At 47.1% G+C, this 18,544-nt stretch overlaps 1 long non-coding RNA gene across 8 annotated transcripts; it reads right to left on the bottom strand.

The window, feature by feature from the left end:
• Positions 1–522: 522 nt before the first annotated feature.
• Positions 523–18,346, bottom strand: LOC104142302 (uncharacterized). Of its 8 annotated transcripts, none has more exons than XR_011136118.1 (6): positions 17,574–18,107; positions 16,510–16,699; positions 13,570–15,835; positions 10,744–10,845; positions 6,682–6,819; positions 523–1,999 (listed from the first exon to the last, which is right to left on the bottom strand). It is a non-coding gene; the product is annotated as an uncharacterized lncRNA (long non-coding RNA). The 8 variants fall into 8 exon arrangements; XR_011136121.1 differs by lacking the exon at positions 10,744–10,845 and having other exon boundaries at positions 13,570–13,899; positions 15,702–15,835; positions 17,574–18,104; XR_011136120.1 differs by lacking the exon at positions 10,744–10,845 and adding an exon at positions 18,274–18,346 and having other exon boundaries at positions 524–1,999; positions 17,574–17,711.
• Positions 18,347–18,544: the final 198 nt, after the last annotated feature.

Consider the following 18,544-nt stretch of genomic DNA (forward strand, 5'->3'; position numbering starts at 1 on the left):
TGCTAGAGAAAGGGTTTCCTGGGTAATAAAAGCTCAGCTGTATTTTCTCAGCAGATGCAATAAAATGAAAACCTGACTAAGTTCTGGAGCAGCCTCCAAGATGCAATCCATCTCCCGCAAAGAGACTCAAATTTTCTGTTGCACAATAGAATTTGATACTGTAGTTTGCTTCCATATGAACCAGTGTTTTCATGAGCTATAGGATAGTTTTCAAGTCTGACTCTTTTCTCATTGATTTAATGCTATTGTGACTTCACTGAAGTGTAGGATAATTTATGCTTTTGGGGAGAAGAACATTCACTGAATGAGAGTTTTAAACTGTATATCCACCAGATTGAAACAGTCACCCCATGTATGTCTCACGAGTTTCTCCTCCGTACCTGTAATGCATTAGCTTGTTCCCTTGTGTTGTTCATATTTAAACAAGGACTTGCCCTCGCCTTCCATCTCCTCCTCAGCTGACATCTTGCTGGAGCTGTCTCTGCCTCTCTGTAAAATGAAAATAATGTTCACTAGTCACCATATTAGTTTTTTTTAAGATCTAAAATTGAAGAGTGAGAAATGTTCTTGAATGCCCAGCCCTGTTGCTTCCTTCTGCCTTTGGATTATTAAATATGTTGGGGAGAAAATATCAGCCTTGAGTTTTACCATTACCCAGATCTTGTTTGGTTTTGTTTGTTTTCAGAAATATTCTTTTTTTTCCCCTCACTACCATGGTGAAAATAGCAAGTGCCTGAGAGAGGAAAACTAAATATGCTCTGGGTGTTTGACTCTGTTGTTTATTTTGCTATTTACTTTCTTTGCAGAGTATGCATGTGGAAGGACTCTTGATTTCCCTCCTGTTCATGTCTGACAGTTCTTTGCAATGATTGTACCCGTCCTTGTCACGCTCGCAGGGTCTCATTTCCGAGCTGGAAATGGTTGAACGCAAACAGCCTGTCCTGCTGATGTAGCCCCATGATTGAGGAGCAGCTCCTGCAAGGAACAGCCGTGGGCACGACCAGCAATTTGCTAACATCTGCAATGCGTACTCTGTCAACACCAGAGTGGAGCCCTGGCATAATGCCGATGTGCAAATGCAAAATGGGCGACTTTTCCTGCCCCACGCAGCCCGCCCTCAATGTTATTGGCGTCGTTCATTGATGCTGTTGAGGGCTGAGGTTCGGCCGGCAGGTGGGAGCTTGCAGGCTGGCATGGTTCACTGATGTCCTCTTTGCAAAGCGGGAGCAATCACAGGGTGATGCTGCAAGAAAGGGCTGGTGGCTTGGTCCTCCCCAGAATGTCAGAGGTTTCTGCAAGTCGATAATCGGAGGCACGTTTGCATCTTGGCCTGGCTGGAAAACAGGGGGTGGAGGGGGAGAAATGTCAGACAAGCAGCTCTGATCTCACCTGCCTGCGTTGGTGTCTCACTAATCCCTAATTGTCTCTTGGCCACGCCGCCAGCCCACGCTAGTGGGTCCAGCGCTGTCAGAGCAGGACACTCAGAGCTGGCAGAAGTCTCAGTGATAAAGGGTGGGGGAGAAAACCCTCCTGTGCAAATCTGCCTCTGGTTTTCTGTCTTGGTGAAGTGCTGAGCTGCTTTCTGCATGTTATCAATAAGCAGTTCAGGCTGTGGTTCTTGTTACTCCCTCTGACCTGCCTCATTGCCCTAGGCCTTTGACATGTTCCTTTCACATCTTCCTCCTCTTCTTCCATTCTCCTTTCACCAGCTCAGATGCATCAAAGCCTTCGGTGGCAGGGCTGTGCTCCTCTTTGCTGAGGCTGTATTAGTCCTGGCTGATGTCTGTCATGTTCCCCGAAAAGATGGGCGTCTCTTTTGAAGCTCTGGGGAGAGGAGGGACCTGGGCCTGTTAAGTGGCTCATAGCTGCCATACATTTGTTTTAACGTCTCAGGCCCAGTCTTAGCAAATTCGTTAGTTGGTCTTGTGGTGCCAATAGCGATTCTCCACGCATTCCCCTCGTTTTAAGGATGACGCGGTGAAACATCAAAAAAATTCTCCTAGGGAAAAGTTTGGAAATACCAAAGAAGCTTTAGTATCTATCTTTTATATACAAATGTTTATATTTTAATAGCGCCCTTCAGTCAGGATGCAAATTGGATTAGCAGCAATCTGTCGTTTGCCCTGATGGCAGTGGCCTGCTGTGAGCAGCCCTGGCGTTGGCCATGGTGCTCAGAGGCCAGGAGCTTGCACTGGGGAGTCTCTGCATGCCCCGCAAGGTGCAGGCAGACACGGGGCATCGTGCAGAAGGGACAAGACTGTAAAAACACTTTAAAACACTTCAAAACACTTCAAAAAAATTAAACGAAGCAATGTCTGCTTCACTGCCAACAGACTAGCTTTTTCTGCACTGCCTGGCAATTCTGCATCTCAACAGCAGTTAATAGATGAAAAGAAATGACCTTGTGACATACTCATCCTTGATCTAAGGAGACACTAGTGAATTAACCTAGAATTTCTGGTCATAGCATTATTTTCCCCATTTCTTGGGGGGGAAGAAGTTTACCTGAATGTCAAGGTTGGCCACCAGAGTCTCTTGGAGGAGTGCGTGCTGCTGAGCGCTGGCGCCGTGTCATCTTTCTGCCCCATTGATCCCCATTAGGAAAGCCCTCAGAGCAGCGCTGCCCGCTGAGAGAAACCCTTCTAAGCACATTAACATAACAGCAGAGCTGGCACACAAATAACTGACAAAAGCCAAGAAATTCAGAGTCAGAGCGAGCTGCTTGAGGATTTTGCTGTTGCTGGCAGACTTAAAGCACGGAGAGCTCAGAAGCACAGACCCTAGGTATAAGGCAATGGCCAAGTGGCTCCTATCAGCAGAGGCCACTCTGTGTACACCAGTGATCTGGATAATGTGACACTGGGCTCTGTGAGTCAGCGTGGTGGAACGGCTCTGGAAAGCTTGGATTCCCAGCTTCTCCGTGGTTCATGGCAGGAGTTTCTTGCTCTGAAGTACTGAAAAACTTGTTAACTCTTAAAGTGGGCACTGACATCCAATATTGCTAGCATAGTATTCACTAATGGGCCAAACATCCTTTCCTAGCTCACTTCCAAAGTTAGAGGTGAGGAAGATCCTCTCACCTTGAGAGCTTTGCAGCTTGCCGTTCACAGTACCCAGCCAGTCTAGAAGAGGATGAGAAAACCCCTGGGCTTAGGAGAATGGGCAGAGCTGGATTTTGCCTGTTCCCAGTGCTAATCCCCGGCAGTTTCCTAAGGACTGTTGCGGGGGTAGGAGGCATTTTGCAACATGGCTGCAGAAGCATTTGCTATTGCATAGATGAACCAAGATGAAGTGCAGAGAGAGTCCATTCTGCTCTCCCACAGTGAGTTTGGCAGGCGGCAAGGAGCCTGGGATCGTTTCCTCCTCGTTTGGAGAGGCTTCCCGGTTCATCGAGAAGTGCAGCTTCTTTTGCAAGATAACGGTTTCCTGGAGCAGCCAGTGCTTCTGACTTTTCTGCGGGTATTATCTGAAAATAAAGTGGCTTTCTACTGACTTGCTTGGTACCATGTGACACAGCGTAATGCCTTATTTTTGCATCCTTGATAACTGACTGCATACTCCATGTTATGTTAGCAAGAAGATGTATTGTTTGCAGAGTATGTCCCCAGAGGCAGCGCTTTGTTTTGCTGATCCCACCCCTGCTACATTTCACTAAGTGAGCTGCACGCTTCAGCAGGACAGTTTTCTGCAAACTTTTCTGCTCTGTGATCCCCATTCAGCACTTGCAAAATGGTCAGCAAAGCACTTCACCCGAGGTGGACGTTTGCTCCTGAGAGCTCCTTCCGCTTGGATCTCGTCAGAGCCGGCCACTGCAGCACGCAGGAGGCCAGAGACGTAGGAAGCATAACGGGGAGGAGGCAGGCGTCCAGGATCGCAATGAGCCAGCAGCATCCTTGCTGAGCGTGGAAAAGTTACAGTACAGAGCTGCATTTCTCTTAGACTAGTCTTAAGATTCAGAAATCTGTAAATCCAGATTCCAGTTCCAAACATGGACTGTGAATTTTGCTTCTCTATAGCGAGGTTCAAAACAGAAAAATCTTGCAGAAAACTTGCAAATGTTGTTTCTTTTGCAGGAGCTAGGATAGCAGCTCTCTTTCCATAGCTGGTTTAACACCTGGCTGAGTTTTGGAGTTAATTACTTCCTTTTGAATGTTTGTATATTTATTTTAGTGCTGTTAGGTGTACTATGCTGTAGTACAATTAATCAAGTGTCAGTATGGTTACAGTCCTGGTATAGGCATCTTTTATTAGCTGGTATTTAAACAGAGATAGCTTTGCTCATTATAATGGGTTCAGCCAAGCCTCCCAATCCTCTGAGCCATGCAGTGAGGCTGGGAGAGCTAAACCTGCATCTGAATTTTGCAGAGGGAGGGGTGGGTTTCTTTCCCTATTTTAAATGCAGGAAGAGACACTCCATGGCTTGAGAGAGTAATGTAAAATAATAAATTAGTTTCCATGCAGGAGAAATAAAACCAACTGGCTTGCAGGAGCAGCGCTGCAGGAGCTTTTCACGTGCAGGAAGCCCCAGCTTCGTCTGCACTGGCGCTGCTGCCATGGCTCGCCCTGGCTGGGAACAAAACCAAAATCAGGCCAGACGCTCTGCAGATGACAAGCAAAGCGGGGTCCTGCACCCCAGGGAACGCTCATCTGCAAAGCATGATTGGTGAGACGCCCTGAAAGGTTATCTTGGCCATTAATTGTGGAAAAACACCTTTTGAGTAGAATATTTATAAGGAGAAACATTAATGACTGTGCATGCTGGCTAGACGGTACCCTCTGTGCACAGCGATGCCCAGGCCCCTGGGAGATCTCCTGGGCCCTTGGCACATGCTGTGGGTGTTTTCTCATCATAGCCTCTCAATTAAAGAGGAGGAAAAATCATTGTAATTGCAATGTCCAGTTGTCAGATATGGTCAGCCTGGAAATCAATCCAATAAAAATGGAAAACAGAGAGTTAGGGGGAAGGAGGCTGGCAGAAAGAGCAAAAAGATTTTTGCTTGGAGACTTTAATTAAAATGCCACAAGAGGTTTTTCAGGACATACAGCAGCTCTTCCTAGTTTGGTGAAGAGATAAAAGCATTTCAGTAAATGCTGACACACTCGGGAAACGTTTCACTGTTCCCAGGACAGCTGGAAGATGCTGTTTACAGAATCATCCGTAGGGGATGCGGAGGGGGCTGATGGCTGAGATTTGCATTCAATATTTTAATACAGCTTTCTGAGAGCAGCAAAACCGCAGCACCTCTGTGACCCGGAGCCTCTGGCCCCGTGGAAGGAAAATGTGACGGTTGCAGGACACAGCCTGGTGAGGTCGGTGTACTTCACAGTGGGGAAAAATGAGGGGAAGCAGGGAAAAAAAATTGTTGGCAGCATGGCCTTTCTGTCACGTCTGGAGCCCCTGATAGTGTCTCGGGGGAAGACAGACACCTGATACCTGTCCAGACAGCAGGCGCTCGGTGACGGGGCCAAGTCCCAGCATGCACCCATGGCACAGTCAGGGCTGAACCTGGGTCTGCTGGGTCTCAGATGGAGCCCATTAGGCTAAAAGAGCTAACAGTAAAGATAAAAATAAGTCCCAATAAGCCCCTACAGCCTGATAAGGCTGATACTAAAGATAAAAATAAACCCTCCGGAGGGAGTGGTGTTTTACAAGCACTGGCCTCAGGGCTAAGCTGGCTGGGAGAGTCCGGGGGCGAAGTGGGAAGGGGGCTGTCGCGGGCAGCCGGAGGCACCTGAGCCACGAGCACCCAAGCAGCGTGCACCGGAGCCGGATGCACCCGCGTGCCCATCCTCCAAACCCCTCCAGGGATGCAGTTTACCCTGCTTCAGCCGTAGCAGCCCCACGCTGGCAAGGAGATACCACAAGTGGAGATGGGCAGTAATGTTTTATTGCTATATTTTGAAAGGTTGGCTATAAGGTTTTAAGGTTTTTTTCTGGATTTAGTTTGCAAACAGCATATATTGCTTCACCTGCAGCTTCTGTCTCTGCAAATGACACTTTCTGAGGGTGATTTCATCTAGAAGCTGGTTTCCTAAGTGCATTATGTTCAAAACATATTATTCACAAAATCAGTACAGAGTTGCCTTTTGTGGACAGGATTCCAGATACTCTCATTTAAGGTTAGCTGGAGCCTGTTTTGGATTATTGTATTCTTAAGTGGGCAAGATCTTAGCTGGTTGAAAAAACCAAAGAGATTACTTAAGTCCGTTGTTTAAAAGAAGCCAACCAAGGGTGTGCTCTGGAAAAAGCAATTGGTGAACATCAGAAACCTTAATGCTACCAAGTCTGTTTACTCATTAAGTGCAGCTACGTTCCTCTCCAAGATTACACAGTCTGAGAGCTCTGGTGCTCAACTGGAGAAGCTGTTGATATATCAAATTACAATAGCATTTCTGGGTCCCTTTAGAAACATCACTGGAAAACGTGAACACGGTTTCTTGGCAGTGCTTAAGCAAATACACTCATGCCCACTTGAGCTGGAAATCTGCTCCCTCCTGCCCCTGCCCTGCTGTGCATGTTTGGTACGAGCAGGCTAAGGCACGAAATGCTGTGAGGGGAGGGCAGCTGGGGCTTTTTCAGATATAAAAATAAGGTCAAATAGTTCCAAAACCCCCTTAATACAAAGCAGGTTTACAGTGATGTAAAAGTTACAACAAAAGAATTAATGGTCTTGTACCTACTTGAGGTGTTTCATCCCCGACACATGGTGAAGGCAGATAGTTGGGATGTAGTAGAAATACAGCATGTGAGTAACTCCAGGAATAAGTGCCATGGGGAAATATATTGTTTAGAACATGTCTAGGCAAAGGAAAAATAATCTGCAAAAGAGAAGAGACCATGATGACTGTCTGAAGTAACTAATGTTAGTAATATTCCAAGGCTCCAGTAAGCAACGCAAATGATATTTGAACACACTGCAGAAAGGTAAAAGAAACTTTTTTTTTTCCAGATTACTAGGTAAAGTAATGAAATAGAGGTTTGAATAACCTGTAAATATATCATCTGTCCTGCAGGTACTTTCTTGAGCTGAGAAAATGCTCTGTTCTGGGTAACAGCTTGACAACTGCTGTATAAAAGCAAATGGAACCCACTTGGTTTTGCATCATTCAGAGAGAAATAACAAAACAGAAGATATGAAATATATATACTACCTGCCACTCTTCAAACTACATCTCTTAAAAGTATGTTTTTCATCTAGGTGCAGAAATCACCTAACAAAGCATGCCTAATTTTGGAACTGGTTATTTTTCTTATCTCTTATGAACTAGGTTAGCTGTCAGTAGAGCAGCTATTTCACAGTGTCAAGGTAGGAGACTGCTGCTTTTTATCTTCTTTAATGCTAACAGCAGGGATCTTTCCTTCGTTTAAGCCTGGTCCGGATTTAAGGCCTTGCAATGAAGCTCTCCTTCGAAAAAAGCGAGGCACCACCTGATTTTAGTGGTTGGCCGGCCGTCTGTGTGAGGTGCGGTTGTGCTCAGTGAGCCAGCTCTGCGGCTTTCAAAGCAAGTGCTGGAAGATGTGTGCTCAAGTCTAGCATGGAAAAAATGCAGTTTGCCCAATATAAGAATCTTTCTGCATGGTCCAAAGCATTCTCAAAGCACGAAGGACGTGAGCCCTTTAAGCACTATGCGTATGGTTTGTTCTCACTGAAATGCAAGGGAACGTCATTATCAGAGCAGATGGGGGGTCTTCTTCCAGCCGTCTGAGGCAGAAGAAACCTGAATGCTATAAAACTGAGGCAAAAGGAGGGTGACCACCCAGACCGAGCTGTCATCTGTAATGTGATGCCGTTGCCTGCTATGGTCTTAGGCATCCTGCTGTCTTCCTCTTTCCTTCACCTCTCTGGGAGAGGTGCCTCAAGCTGTCCCGCACCACCACACGTGAGGGCTGAGCTAGGTGTGCTTTGGGGGCTGCTGCCCATCTGAGTTCAAACTCTTGAAAAAGTGTGAAAACCAACAACGGCGTTGGATGTCCTCCTTGCAACGGAGGAAAATATGGTATCAGGCAGTGCTCTTGCACGCTGCACGGGCTTTGCTGTCCTTAAACATACGCCTTGTACCATTGGTCTGAAAAGTGTTATTTCTGGAGAAATGGCTCAGAAATTGCTATGTCGGACACAATTGTGCTGTTATCTTTCCACAGAAAGAAGTTTATCTTCTGTGACCAAAACAGATCTATTCAGCAAAATGTGTGGAGTTTAAGCAGTAATAACAGAGTGGTGGAAAAACATGTAATTTGCCTTCATCTAATCAAGAAACCAGGACAGAGTTAAAGCCATATATTTTTTTTTCCAGTGCCAGTTGGAAAAATTGGAGCTTATTCTGTATTGTTTTGCCCTGAAAATAGGATGCAGAACCCTTCTGCAAGTGTTTTACCATTAGCAGTTAGCTTATGCGTCTAACTGTACTCTGTATAAGCTATGGGTTTGTGTGCAAGCTGAGACTTGCGTCCTGAATCCTGTATGCCCCACCAGTCACCCTTTCTCAGGGAAAAAGCTCTGATAGAATTGGAAAAGAGGCAGAGAAGGGCAAAAATACAAATGAGATTTATGGAAAGACTTCTGCATGAAGAGGTCCTAACTAAACTAGGACTCTTCAATTTGCAAAGGAGATGCTGGGCAAGGGAGAAATTTGTAAGAAGCTTCAATCTTTCGGGAATTTTTTTTTTCTTATTGCCACTTCTCACAGAATTGAAACAAGAGAGTTTCAAATGGAAAGATCAGGTAGCTAGTTTTTTAAGTGGTTTTTTTTTTTTTCCCCCAAGATGCTTCCCATATTGTGATCCCTCCAAGGCTTTACATACGATACCCAGAACTACCTGCAGGACCCCAACACGGGAAGCTGTGGGCACGTGCCCAGAGAAGGGTCTGCTCCAAACCTGCCTCCTTTCCTGACGCACCAGCTGCTCGCGTTGGACAGAGATGACCCTGGACTCCTCTGCCTCACTCACCGACACGGTAGGGCAGCTTTCATAGCATAACCTCTCAGGGACTGCTAAGAGCTCTGGGGCCACTCTGATGAACTAGTTGTCATCTGCAAGCCGTGGCCATAAAGGACCACAGACTGTAGGTGCCAATGTGGCGCAGGGTTGTGCCATTTCTTTGTATGGTAAAAGAGGCTTTCTGGTCACTAGGGCTCTGACCTGTTCATCTTGAACAGCCAAAATCTTTGGATTTGTGCCAGATTAGGACCAGAATAGCTTCCACGTAACAGCAAGAGCTTGCGTGGGGGCCACTTGTTCAGCCTGGGGACTTTCATTTACGAGTCCTGTCTGATATCAAACCCATGAAAATTAGAGCTGCTGAGAGACGGATAATGTGAAGTACTCCAGCTTCAAAAGATGAGGTTATATCTTCCTTCCAAGGCCCTGGAAAAAGTAGCCGTAGGACACAGCTCCTGGAGCTGCTTTAATATAGAGGCACTGCTCCCTCTGGCTTCTTTGCGTGTGTCTTAACAAAGGCAGAAGCCATCCCTGAGTGCACTGCTCTCAATAAATGGATCTGTTCTTTTAATAAGTTAAGACCTCTGCCATGGTGTATTAACCTATTCATTCTTTTTAAAATACACAATCTAGAGTTCTCATGAAGAAATCACTTAGCACGCTTACTCTATTCCAAAGCAGAAAAAAACTTGTCCAAGTTCAAAGCAGAAGAAGGTGCTTGCAATAGAAATAAATGAATACTGAAGCAAACGAGCTTTGTGCAGCCTCAGTCAAATAAAACATGAATATTGTCTTTCCCTTTCTTCCTTGTGGTAATACATGAGGAAAGCAATTTAATTGTAGCAGCACTCGAGGTGGGTCAAGGGGGACTGGATGCAGCAAAAAGGTCTGATTAGAATACTTCGTTCAGCATCATAATTACAGTGTAGCTGTGTTTCCAGGCTCCACAACTTCATGGTTCATGTGAACAGAGAGATCAAAATCTGATGCGTTCTGCAAAAACTATGCCTGGTTTCTGTCTGCTAAACTTTAGCTAGTGCAGCATTGCTTATTTGATTTATGGGGCTCCAGAAAATTATGCTCTAGTATGTCGATCTCTGTACCCCTAGCTAATTTAAATATGAAGTATTTTAATTAGAATAGGAAGAAGATTTCTGGAAGTTTGGACCAGCCAAGAAGCTAGTGCTCATAAGCTTGTTTTGCATTTTGGAATGATTTAATAAATGCCTTATGCATCAACTTAGGGTTAATTGGAGAGCCTTTGCAGAATTACTTCTTCCCAATTCAGTCAGTGTGCAGAACAGTTGGATTTCTTTTGCAAGGAAAACCTGCTTTTAGAGTGTATGTCATGTTACCTTCAGCAAAGTTACACACAAGATAAATTACTGTCACTGCTGGCAAACAAAGTTTTGTCTTTAGCCTCTCGTAGAGGGGATCTATAACTAAGTACCATTTCCACCAGCCAGTTCTGGAAAAAAAAAATCTGATTTTTCTAGTGGGGTCCCCTGACAAAATGATCAGTGCTAGTCCTAGGACTTTCAGTAGCATTTTGGTAACTTCTGCAAGAGTCTACGCTGATAGAAGAACTCCACATTTGCATTTGCCTTGCAGATGTCTGTGACAGCAAGGAGGGATTCGCACAGGGGGCTGTGAAAGGACGGGGCTGCTGGTGGCCCGGAACTGCTGGGAGTTTGCAAGCGAGGACTAGTTGACTGCTGCTGCCCGTGAAGCCACATGAGCAATCACATAACTCTTGGTCTTCCTCCTCCTTTGCAGTTAGAGGGATGATTAGAAAACGTTACCCAGCTAGTCCACTGCATGGTCAGTTCAGAGACTGATTTGTCCTTCCCGTTCCTTGTGTGGGTTTTCAGGCTTCTCCTCTTCTCTCTATTCTGCTCTCCCAGCTGCAGAGGCAAAGAAATCAATCAGCGTCCCCCAGCCCTGGCAAGCAATCATCCATCAGCGAGAGCAATTTCCAGATGCACGAAGCACAGGGCAATTCAAAGAAAGTGAGACCATGGACTGCGTTGTTAGGTCAGGGTCATTTCCAAGTATATATCTGCTTTCTACTACCTTTATGACCCGGTCTGGTAAAAACAGTATTACGTGCTTTGTAGAAAGAGCCCAACATGGTAAATGAAGTGGCAAACAAACTCCTGCTTCTTATCAAAGCACTCAATCACCGCCTGAGAATTCCTCCACTAAACTAGCAGCTCGCAGAGTGCTTTTTCCTGGTAAATTGCTAAAGAAGTTCACGAGGACAAAGTGACATTTCTTCTTGCTGCCTGTAATTAATATTATGACGGTCCTTGCCTGGGCCAGTCTGGCTGCCTTTGTCCAGCAAATCCAGACAGCTCTCGACAGAAGCAGCTCAATGCCGTGTGCTTACACGCAAAGACCGCGCGGTCTGGTTCCAGAGACAGGCCCTCCATTTCCCGGCCTGTTCCTTGAGGCTGCCTTTCTGCTCTGCAGCAAATGACATTAAGCCTCCTTGATAGGCCAATGCATCTCCTCCGACAGTGGCTCCCGGTCATGGATGTCAGCCACCGGCCTCATGTTGTTAGCGGAAAAATGTATGTTAATGGCAGGATGCTGGGGGCCAGCGGAGGTTGGGGGTTCTTGTCTGCATCACAGTGCTGCTTATTTAAACATTAATTCCAAGTCAAGGCAGAGACGAATTCTGCAGTCTGTAATTTTTCTTGGAAATTTGAGCACCGATACAGATGCATGCATCTCCTCCTGTCCCTCTCCTGTCTCTCTGCACATGCAGAGCTCGCATGGGTCCCTGCAGCGCACGCAGAGGTGGCACAGTCCCTGCAGCACATGTGGGGGTGGCACAGGTCCCTGCAGGAGATTAAGTGACGTTGGCCCTCATTTAGGCATCAGAAGGACTCACCAATCCCACCTTAAATAGTTAATGCTGTGGACTTGAACAGGAACCTTTTGGCTGTGGTATTTTTTTTTCTTCTCTTTCTGTTTTACATTATGCTCTCTCTAAGCAGAGGTCAATTTTCAGCCTATCTGTGGCTGTATGTAATGGGTGAATAAATGCTTATGGAGAAAAAGAAATAGGTTGTATAGCCTGGGATGGTTCCTGAGCTGGTACAGACTGGCACTGGATCTGTGATAGCGCCGTGCAAGGACTTCATCTGTTATCTTTATGTAAAATAGCATGTGCAGCGCGAAGCGGATGACGCATAAGCCATTGCTGGAGACACAATGACCAGTTTGTTTGGCTGCAGAGTTAAATGAATGCATGCAGTGTTCAGAGGGATAGTTATATATAAAGAATATATTCCATGATATGTATGTATCCAGATCCAGACGGAAACTTTATTTCTTCTCAATTTACTGAATGTATCTTCAGCAGGTACTTCCATTTACCAGAAATATCAACACAATTTCTTTTATTTTTTCATAGAAAAAAATTAGTTATTATATAAAAGTTACATAAAGGATGTATCAAAAGCAGTCATTTGGTAACAACAAAGAATCAGTTTCCCAAATAAGAAATCTCCCTCTTCTGTCATTAAAAAAAGACATTTCTATATTACCTTTGGAAAAATGATGGCTGTGAAATCTTACATAATATAACATAAGCCTTTCTGAAGTGCTGAGAAAGCCAATTCCAACTTAGCTAGAGTGCCAAAGAATAAAAGAGGAATACTTAGCAATAGAAGTTGCAAATTGCCTGATTGGAAAAAAGGGGTTTTCCAAACATCCTTGGACTGCAGCTATTTCTTAGCTGCTCTAATACACTCATTCTAGCCACTTTGTCTTTCATTCAGAGGCCGGACACTCAGGAGATGCAAGCAAGGAGAGCCTGGCTTTGCAGGCAGGGAGACCTTGGTCGTGAGTCACATTGCTGCATGTTGAGTGCTTTGTCCTGCAAGGTCACAGCAGAGCTGGGGAGCAGATGCGGGGCTGAGACGTAGTGCTGCTTCTCGGTGGCCATCTGCATCCCCTGAGACAACTCTGCCGCTGCGCTGCTGTCGGACGTGCCGGCGGCCCAGGGACCGAGAGGCTCCTGTAAATGCCGTGCCGCCTCGAGGCAGCCAAGGCCGTTTTGTGCAAGGCTGGCAATGTGGCTACCGCAATGCTCACAAGAGAGGGTATTTACCAAAGAGATGATGCTGAGAGGATTTTTCCTTATTTGCGTGCTCACTTTAGAAGGCTCTGTTTGCTTATGTACTGTATATTTCCATATGACGCTTCATTCTTATTTCCCTTAGGTGTAATTGGACTTTTCTCAATAAGTAACCGAATGAAAAAGAGGTTTATTGCATCTCTTCAGTATTCACTTGTTTAAGGTTTGGAGTATTGTTTGCTTTTAAAATCAAGGATGCATTTTTAACAGCAAAGCAAGGCCATAACTTCTGCTTTAAAAAGACCTATGAGTTTTATGAAGCTATTTTATACTGCTCCAGAGTTTCAGGAGAAAAGAGAAAAACATGCAGTCACAAAGAGAAATATACGTTTATAGCGGCAAAATTCCTAGAATGAGGCTATAAATCTTCTGCTAATATGGGGAGCCTTCAGAAACACATACCCACATGCCAGCACAAACAACACACAGCCATAGAGATGGATGCCATACAATATTCAAAGAGAAAAAATGTATAACTCACAGGAGGCAGTGCTGGATCTTTTCCCAGATGGATTCTTGTTTCGACAGTGCCACAGACATGACAGATATGCTTCTTTCTAATTGTTTATATTTGAGTTTTATCCCTCTTGTTTGTGAGATTGTCAATAGAAATTGCCTGTCTTCTAGCCATTTTATTCTCTCCTCTTTGGCATTTGAAGTTTTTTTGGTTGCTGACTTTCTCCAGTGTTGCTAACTTTCTCCCTCTGCCCAGGGTGACTGAAGGTTTTGGATGGGCCTCTTTGAACCCTCTTCTCCACTTTCAGGCCCTGTAAAACTTCCTTAACAGACACTTTAGAAGCACTGTGAATACCTAGGAAAAAGAGTAAAGACTTAATTATGAAACCAGCACATTTAAAGGAAAGTTAATGCACAGTTAAATGATCCTCCTGCTAAATGAGCTAAGAGTCAACACAACAAGCAAGTACAGTGCTTGAACTCTCAATTACTGCTGCACAAAAAGGGCCCAACTCACTGGATCTCCTGCAAAAAATGGCCTTGGAAAACAGGAAATAGCAGCCTTGCCAATATATTGGAAATAGCAGCCTTGTCTGCTGGAGCGGTCAGATAGAAGCAGAATTAAGGTTGAAGTGAAACTTGTGCAAATATCAAGGAATGACATGCTTTTAAAAATTTTTTGTTTCTCTCTAGCAGCTTTCAGGGAGCATTCTTGCAGTGCCCAAAAACTGGCACTGATTCACTAGCTGCTCGTTCTTGTCTGTGACTTGTGCCACATACTATAAACAGGTAGAGACGAAACAGGACCACCTCCACTGCTTGTGCCCATCCTGACCGGTCGCGTGCAAGCACCATAGTGATTTGTATCTGCCCTCTCCTTGGCCCTTCTCTGCTGTTATCTTACATCAGAAAAGGACACTGCATGCACATGAGGGCAGGTACCTCATTTTTCTGTCCATCTCTGACACACCTGGCAATCTGCTGCCTGCTAAAAATAATAAACAAGAAGAATGTGGCCAAGCATCCGGGAGAGAGATGTCTTCCAGACCTCGAAGTCTCTCTGCAAAGCGGCCTCCTCTTGTACCACTAATTTACTTCCCCTGAAACGCAGGCCAGAGGGCAACTGAATGTATTTTTTTCTCCTTCCCATGAGAACCCCATTCACGAGGAGCCTCGAGCGGCACTCCCTGCCGCCTGGAAACTATTAACCGCACAACCCTCTGCTTGCCCAGCCCAGCACCTGGGAAGCTGCGCTTGCAGAGGCATCTCGACATCCCAGCCAAATTCCTGACTTCAGATAGTCCGCACTGTCTGAGAATCATCTCCATGCAGGTCAGGCTGGGTGCTTACGCACAGGACCACACGTGCACGGGTGTCTAGAAAGGCTCTGCTAAGAAATGTTTTTCCTCCCATCTGTATTAATTTTCTGGGTTTCAAGGGTGCAGTTGTTCAGTTTTCCCTCCCTAAGACCACCTAGGATGTTTAGGGCTCTCATTCCCTTCAGATGTTTGCTCTTCAGCTGTGCCCGGTTCATCAAATCTCCTCACCACGTCCCTGAACAGAGAAGCTTTTGGTGCCAGATGTGCTCTGATGTAACCCATGCATCTGTGACCTTTACATGCTGAATTCATCGCCAGTCAATCAACAGCCACATGCGGAGCTCTTGCTGCACAAAGATCTCCTTTCTCCAATGTTTCCAAGGCTGGGATTGGACAGCAAGAGGAATGCTTGCAGCAGCAGCAGAAAAGAAATAACTGACTAGTAGACATTATCATACAGATAACCTATGCCAATTTGGAAATGCAAAGCCTTTCTTGCCATTTTCAGGTGCAAAAGTAAAAGGTCTCTCTTCCTTTTTTTTTTTTCCTCGTGTGACAGGATCAGGCCTTGTTCTACAGCACGATACATCCCTGGGGAAGTAGCTATGCACAGTCTTTATTTTGCAGCCAGAGGCAAGGTGACTTGCCAGGAGTTACATACAAAATCCAGAAGAAAGGCATTGATATGAGCACAGGGGCTCCATGTTGTAAATTCCATGAGCCCTAAAACTGTCTCTCACAAAGGAATAATAACTAAATGCGACCCAGTTGTGAATCTTTTTTGAAAGGAAGCATGTTGACATATACTTATCTGCAAAAAGTAACATCATGTCATGACCTGTATGTTGAGTGGGAAGGAGCTCGTGACCGGATCGGGAGCTCGGGTCTCCTGTAGTGCAGGTCCACTTCTGCTTCAGATGGGCGTCAAGGTGGTAAGCAAGCCATTTTCCTTCTCCATATGTGTGTCATTAACTGCATGAATTTCAGTGAGAGTTAGACTTTTGAGTATTTTGGAAGAGGGGAGTCTTTTGTTGAGCTCATGCTCGTAATGATTCTATTAAAAAAAAAAACTGCAGTTCCTCTTTCGACATTTTAGTTTTATTTTGTGGCTGCTAATCGGAAAAATGTTCCAGGCTGGTATTTCTGAAAAATCAAAGCTTCCATTCAGCCACTTGGTGGTATTCAGAGACTTCCGAGTATAGCGTCACCCGCTTTTCTGCACCGTGCCTTTGAGAGGGCTGTTTCTGTGTGCGTGGAGAGCGGTGAGTGAAGCGTAGTAGAAGCTCTCTGACACAGGAGGGAGCTGCAGTCCCACAAACAAGAAAGATGTTCTAAAATTCACTCCTTTTTTAAGTTATCGTAATTCAGACAGCCGGATGCTGTTCGGCCTGGCCACAGGGCAAGCAATCAACTAAAATTAGCTGGAGTGATCTGGGACTGCAAATATCCACCAGATACCCACTGCTGTCCTGATTCACACCTACAGGCATTAGCTTCATTTTTTTAAAGTTTTGGAAACATTGGACTTCAGAAGCTATTGACTTCTTATCCCAACCATCTGCACTTTTGCATTGGCTTTAAGTTCATTTCAAAATACATGTTAATTCCAGTGACTTGCAAGTATGAATCACCAGGCTGACACTAACCATTAGATATAATTCTCATAGTCTTTCCCCTTTTTTTCTGAAGCATGGCTTTTTCCAGTGAGATGACTTGCTGTGCCAGTTCATAGCCCAGACCTCCCTGGCAGGCTGCGCGTCCTCACTCACAGGATGTGGTGAGCTGTCAACTTTTCTGTCCAACTTCCTTCATGTACATGACAGAAGGACATCTGCCCTAAAAAACATATTCTAAGGGTAAAGAGAGAGACAACAGGTGAAAAGCACAGAGCCAGGAGAAGCACAGGGTGAGAGAAAGTGGATTGTGATTAGGGAAAACCTAGAGGTTTTAATGTAATAGCTGCCTGGCAATAGGCACGATGATATGCGCGTCCTAGCAAAGTTAGAGAAGGTAACCCATCGGCTTTCTTTACTCCAGGCTCTGAGACTGCTAGAGCAGGGGCATGGCGAAAATTCCAGTATTTATCAAGGTTGGGAAAAAAATCCATAGTACTCAGACAACTCCGTCTAGACAAAATCATATTGTTCTGAACATACTAGACAGGAGACTGTGACAGTTAGAGGTTTTATTGCTAGCCATGTCACTGTATAAAGTCCTGCTACCACGTGACACCTTTTTTTTTTTTTTTGCACGATTCAGAATTTTCTGTTTTAGAAACTGCTAGTTTCTTAGAAAATGCCAGCGTCACACAGCGCAAGCCCTGTGCTGCAGGCATAGCACCCCCCTGAAGTCAAACTCTAAGCGGCAGGAATGGCCGTTAAATACTGTTGTCAGTTCTGGGGCGCCTGCAGAAAGGGGCACACTACCAATCCCGAGCACTTCTCGTAGGAAGTTCAGGGACCGAGCGATTTGGCGCGTTCTCCACCAGAAGGGCCAGCTCTGATTTCGGCTGCCGCGCCGCTGAGCAGCTTCGGCAGCCAAAACCTGCTTCCCTCAACAGCGTCACGCGGCAGTGACCCCGCTCTGGCCAGGCAACCGCGGGCTGCGGCTGTTCAAGCAACAGTTGCTGATACCTGCTGGCTTCTTTCCTCGTTCGATAGGTAAAGAGGTGAAAATACACTGGGCTGCCCAGCGCGCGTCCGCGGATTACCTGGCTCGGCCGACGGTGTCAGGGCACGCGAGGTCGGCGCTGGCGGAGGAGCTGAGAGAGGCAGGCAACGCGCTCCAGCCCACGGTCGCGCCGGGTGGGTCACAAATATATATGAGCACCTTCAGGCAAACCGCCGGCCTAGAAAGTCAGGGAAACTTCATGTTTTATTGAAACTAAGGCTTTATGTCAGCTTCCTCGTAAGCGGCCGTGCCCTCCTTTCCGGACGCTTCCGTGGCGCTGGGAAGAGGTGCTTCCCTCGGGATTTCAGAGGCAGCGGAGGTGACCGGAGAGGAACAGAGACACCCGCCTCCCTTCCTGCCCCCGCGCTAAGCTCCTCCGTGGCCGGGCGCCCGCTCGGCCCGCGTCGCGCTGAGGGGCGACCGGACTCGTCGGGGCTGCACAGCCGACCTGCGGCGCTTCTCGCCCGCCCACGGGCGCAGGCTGCGGCCAGCAGGGCCCGGCCCCGGGCACAGGCCCGGCAGCCCCCCCGCGCTGGGAGAGCTCCGTTTTCCCCGGGACAGCGGCTATTCACAGGGCGCGGCGCAGGGGGAACGCGGGCGCTGGGGGTCGGGGGGCCGGGGGGACACGGCCCGCGGGGGGACACGGCCCGCGGGGGGACACGGACCGCGGGGGGGGGGGGGGCAGGGCCGCCGAGGGTCCCGCCCGCCGCCCCGCGGAGCCCAAGGCCCGGCTCGCAGACCAGGCCCGGGCCGGCTCCATGGAAACGGGCCGGGGGCGGCACCGGGCCGCACCCGCGGCCCCACCCGGCCCCGCCCGCGCCGGAAGTGACGCGCCAATCACGGCGCCGCGCTCCCTCCGCCGCCGCCGCGAACAAAAGGGATTTGCAGCCCCCGCCCCGCTCCCGCCTCGCCCCGCCCCCGCCGCCTGATTGGCTGCCCAACCCGCCGCCGCCACCGCCCGCCGGCCCACGCCCTGGCCCCGCCCACCCCCGCGGCGGATTGGGCGACGGG

This window comes from Struthio camelus, chromosome 24 (genome assembly GCF_040807025.1).
Source record: "Struthio camelus isolate bStrCam1 chromosome 24, bStrCam1.hap1, whole genome shotgun sequence".
Classification (NCBI taxonomy): Eukaryota; Metazoa; Chordata; class Aves; order Struthioniformes; family Struthionidae; genus Struthio; species Struthio camelus.